Below are 6,000 nucleotides of genomic sequence, written 5' to 3'. Positions count from 1 at the left end.
TTCAACCTGGTGTGCTCGATTTATTTTTCTGACACATTTTGATCCGTCTGAGTGTTTTAACCTGGCGTTTTCCATTTCAAAACTTGACAAAAAGTTGTGTGTTTTCGAGAAGTTTACTTTACACTGATCATTTTGATGCATTCAATTTAATTTTTCTAGCACTTTTGTGCCCGATTTTTATTCATTTTGAGTCATTTTAATTTTATTTTATTTGTCAAAATGTTCGAAATAAATAAATAGAATTTTCTACGTTTTTATTTCGAATGAATTTTAATTATTTAAACTAATGTAATTTTATTTGATTCAATTTATTTTTAACTAGTTTTAACACTATTAACACTCATTAAGGGTATTGTGGATATTTGATTTTAAAAGAAAACCCTACTAGATTGGTATAAGTACCAACTTGTTTACAATGAGGGAGGAGACCACCAACGGTAAGACACATGGCGGCGCATCTCTTAACTCATCCTTGACTACATTCATCCATAAAACTCTTTCTCCACACACACACATACTTCCCCTCTTTCTCAGTAAAAAATGCAAAAGGAAAAAAGTGGGAAAACTCACTTTATGAGAGCGACAGAACACGCAGGGGAGGGAGTTTTTCTTCTTCACTTTTCATCACCACATACTCCTTTCAACTACACCACAAAACAACCACAACATATCCTTCATACAATCTCCTCCATAACTTTCTTTAATCACTTTCACTCTTCCAAAAAACCATCCACACCATTGAAACCATGCATAAACTACACGACAACTCCGACACCACACCTTCAACAACTTGTTTCTGTTTCCGATCGTCGTTTGCTGTATAAATGTTTGTTACGTTTTTCTTCTTGACTTATCCCGCGTTATTGTTTTTACATTTTTTACTACTTATTTTTATTTTCAGTTTGTTGTATTTGACAATAAGAGTATGTAGATGTCTTGATCATTATTTATTTTGATATATAGTTTTTTTATCATGCACATATATGTTTTATGGATATAAGTATATATGTTTTGATTATATATATATATATATATATATATATATATATATATATATATATATATATATATATATATATATATATATATATATATATATATATATATATATATATATATATAGTTGGGTCTTTTGAGTTTTTTTGGCATTATAAGTATGTATATCTATTTGTTCTTTTGGTGTCAGTTTCCCATACATATTATACTTTCGGATTTCAAGTTTGTATATACATATATATTGCGGTTTAAAAATTTATTTTAATTTTTACTTGTTGGTTTTTAGTTATATATATATATACTGCATTTTCTTTTTCTAGTTATATATTATACTTTTGTTTTAATTTTACCATTGTTTCAAGTCATATATATATATATATATATATATATATATATATATATATATATATATATATATATATATATATATATATATATATATATATATATATATATATATATATATATATATATATATATATATATATATATATATATATATATATATATATTATAATTTTTTATAATACTTTATATTTTATTTATAATTTATAATTTTATTTTTATATACAGTTTTTTTTAGAAAAAATACATATACCGGTTAGTTATTTTTAGTTAGTATTATAATATGTATATATTTTCAGATTTTTAAGTTTATATATATTCTGTCGATTTGAATTTATTTACATATACTTTCTGTTTTTCTTTTTCTTTTTGTTTTATATACATATATACATATTTGGTTCTTTGGTTATATATATAGTGTGTTATTATTGTAACACTTCTTTAATAATATTTGGTAGTTACATTGACTTTATTGTGTTGCGATCTCGAAGTTAAAATTCAATTTAACCTTCGAAAATCGTTAGGATACATATATTTGGTTGCTCGGCTTCTTATAGAGTGATTCCTATATAAATCCACTTTAAGTTAGCTTAGAGCTAAATTCAGTTGCTTTCAAATTCGGTTGGTTTCCGATCCCGTGGCTTACTCTTGGGTCTTCTTACAATGAGTTCTTGATAAATATCAAGTTATTTTTCAAAATCTCACCAACTCAAATTATTTTCAAAAACCATTCTCTTAAATAAAATATGAAGAAAAAGATCACCCTGGATGGAATATCCAGTCGTAATCTCGAATATTAGGACCAAGTTTTAAGAGCTTGTAAGCCCTATGTATTCGTCTTCTCTTCAAAACACTTGTAATTATTCAAGACATTTCCATAAGTGAATCCGAAGAAAAAGATTACCTGGATGAAATATTCAGTCGTAATCCCGACTATTAGGCACAAGTTATAAGAGCTTGCAAGTCATAAGTATTCGTCTTCTCTTCAAAATTCTTGTAAATATTCAAATTTCTTTTCTCAATAAAATCGAAAGAAAAAGATTACCTGGATGAAATATTCAGTCGTAATCCCGAATATTATGCCCAAGTTGTAAGAGCTTGTAAGTCTTAAGTTTGTCTTCTCCTCTAAAACACTTGTAAATATTCAAATAATTTTCATAATTAAAATTGGAAGAAAAAGATTGTCTGGGTGAAAGGTCAAAATGTAGTCCCGAATATTAGACCCAAGTTGTAAGAGCTTGCAAGTCATAAATACTCGTCTTTCAAACCCAAAAATACTTTCAACCAATCAAACTTTTTTTCGCTGTCGTGCGATCCATCAGGAAAACCTTTTCATAAACGAAAGAAATCTTGTCTTAAGGTGATTTAAAGCAATGCTTCGTCCATAATTGTTGAGTTGAGATAAGTGACGTCTTTCTGAATGTTGATTTGTAAATCCATTCGATGTGTGGTTTACGTCAGTTCCTCATCTGTTTTGGGTAAAACAATGTTTTTCATCGATTAATACAATATAGCTTTCGCTAAAATCGACCAACACACAAACATTTTCTATCTAGAACTACTTAAGCCTTGAGTTCTCTATTGAGATACGTAGGAGCAGGATTGCAAAATCTTGTCAGGCCCATTAATAAAAAACTTAGGTTTGGTCCCCTTTGTTGCAAAAATCCAAAAACATATTCTCTTTTCTTTTGATCCTATTATTCTTTCCCACATAATAACTTGAGAATCCTAACATTTCAAGTTAACACTAATGCGCACAATTAACCTAATGGTTCCCGTTGAGTACAACGGACGTGAGGGGTGCTAATACCTTCCCCTTGCGTAATCGACTCCCGAACCCTGATATTGGTTGCGACGACCATAATCATTGTCGTTTTTTCTTGTGTTTTACCGATATTTCCCCTTTCCTTTTTAGGAATAAATAAAGTTCCGTGGCGACTATGTTCAGTCCATCATGCGAGCGTGCGATTGCGCTTCGCTAAGTCGTGTTCTCATTTTTCGAGGTGCGACAATCTCCATACGAAGTTCTAGCAGATTGTTAAGAAACAGAAGCTTCAACTTATTGAGTCTAAAAAAACAACTATCTGTGCAACAACTTTTTCCATGACGTTGTCCTGATGTCCAGAATCAACTTCAACATCCTGAACAACTTCCTCATTCACTTCTGGAATTACTTCCTTAACCTCTAGAGCAGGAAGACACAACTGGGAATTTCGTAGCTTCCAGATTTCCATTAGGGGAACAAACCCAGAACAAAAGTTTCTTTCAAATACTTTATACCCGAAGTTCTTCATCTTTGAGATATTGGAATTTATCCATCTTTTGTAGGCTTCCCAAGCAGAATCACTCTCATTCGGATTTGCTGAAGAACGACTGATTGTCGTTGCTTCATGCAGACAACTCCTTTATTTTGATTTAAACTTCCTCAGAATCTTACCAATGTTGGGAAAAGGTTTGGGTGGTTTAGGGTAACTAACAATGAGTTCTATTTTGGTTTCATCAAGATCAGGACCAAAAAGTGTTGGAAGTGAGGGTAAAATTATTGGAGGTGTTTTTGGATCAGATATTACTGGTCCAGGTTCAAAGTTAAACATGCCCTCAAGAGTACCTTCAGACATATGGTCTCTATAATCTCTTGAAGGAGATGTTCTGGGGGTTGTTCTATTTGGATTTTTTGTGTGGGGAGCAGAAACAGATGGTGGTGGAGTGGATAAAGTTTGTAATTGTGAAGGAAATAGTGTTAGTGGTATTTGTTGATGTAATTGTTGTGACATTGTTTCAAAAACTGGAGGAGTTTCTATAACAGGTTCTTTAGTGGGTGTTTTTAGAGGAGGTGAAAGTAAATTTGGTTTAGATATTTGTTGGGAAAATATAGAGATGGGTTGAGAAGTGGGAAGAGGCTGGATTCGTAAGATCCTTTCGGAAACTATAGAATCAGAAACAAAAGGAGTGTTAGCTTAGGGAAGCTTACCAGAAGTAGTGTCAGAAGCTCTTGAAGATTGTTGGAAAACTCCAGAAGTATCCTTCAGAAGTATAGCTTTTTGGTGCTCAATGAGAGTCACCTCATCTTCATCCAAAAAGACACCAGATTTCTTCTTTTTCTAAGGCCTTAAAGATCTTTCTCATCTAGATTGCTTCTTCTTCTTCCCATGAACATCTGGATATGTTTCAGGTAGATTTAAAGTATCCACCAATGGATCAATTCCATCCTTCTGACAGCTTTCCAGATAGGCCATAAGAATTTTTGGAGGATCAATCTTAGTGAAGATTGGGAAGTTGTCTACTGGAGTCCTTGTTCCACAGATGTCATCCTTGGAAGGAATGAACTTTGGCCTTACAACCTTAGAAATGATACCTATGCTTTTAATATTCTTCCCCTAGAATATCTCTTCAGCTTCCTTCACAAGTTCATCAATTAAGCCACTGACCAGAAGGTCATCCACAAGACCATTCTCAAAAGGAATGTTAGAAATGAGCCTTCCATTTGGAATTAACTTGCTTTTGTTCTTCCTCAAAGATCCACCATTTCTGGATTCTTTGATAGAATCCCTCATGAACTTGAATTAGATATAAGGGAGTCATAGCTTGAGACCCTTATCCATAAAGAACAACATGAACTTATGACATGTGTTGACATAGTCAGAACTATTGGTGTTGGGGGCCTATGGTGAATGCAACCCAGAATGATCTTAAACCATACTCTTAGGTTGTTTGTCAAATCCTTAGCACTTGGACCTTTATCATCCTCAAGGTTTGTTTCAACTTTGAAGATGACATGAGTGATAGCTTCTTCTCTCTTAGCATTGATCTTGGCAATGTGAATCCTTTTACCTTTTCCATTTTGAGAGATTAAGTCAACAATGGATTTCTCAGTAATGACAATATTCTTGTTCATGACATAAGAAGTTATTGTTTTCTTTTCAACGGTGGCTTCACCCAAAACTGTTTCACCAAAACTGGGTACGCCGGACCAGTGAGTCTTACAAAGAAAGTTTTCCATCCTTAAAGTTCCAAAGTTTCAGAGAATTCGAACCCATTGTCCTTTAGATTCTAAAAGTCCATAATTGTTTCACATAGTACCATTAACTCACTAACTGGAGCGTTAATAGTAAACTCAGGGATCCCTTCCATGACGGGATGGTTTTCATCAGCCATGGAACGACTGGAGAGAGTAGTTGTTGAATCGGTTGTTGTTGAGCACCCATTGATGAAGATGAAGGAGAGGATGAACAGTTGTAGAAAGGTGTTTTAGGTTTGAAAGAAGAAAGTGTGGGAATATCGTGTGCGTAGTGTGAAAATGTGAGTGAAGTGGGTTTATATAAAAAATTTGCAATAATAACAAGGTAAAAATACGTAGTCATAGGGGGAAGCATAAGAGTTTTTAACCTAATTCCAAGAATTGTGAAACCCAATGTGCCACGCTTTCTCATGCATGCTCAGAAAGTGGGGCATCTGTCACCACTTAGAACCACATGAAATCAAACAATATGACAACCATTTAATGCAACGACTAATCAGAATCAAGAATACAAATTGATAAGACTTCTTCTGATCAGAATCTTTATGATTCATGAAAACTTCCTTACTTCAGAAGGCTCATGTTTTAGAGTCAACAAATAAGATTCTCAGAATCTAATCAAGAATTCTGAAGACTTGGAC

This window comes from Lathyrus oleraceus, chromosome 1, assembly GCF_024323335.1.
Source record: "Lathyrus oleraceus cultivar Zhongwan6 chromosome 1, CAAS_Psat_ZW6_1.0, whole genome shotgun sequence".
Lineage (NCBI taxonomy): Eukaryota > Viridiplantae > Streptophyta > Magnoliopsida > Fabales > Fabaceae > Lathyrus > Lathyrus oleraceus.
The sequence above is the reverse complement of the archived record's forward strand: the minus strand, read 5'-3'. Positions refer to the sequence as shown.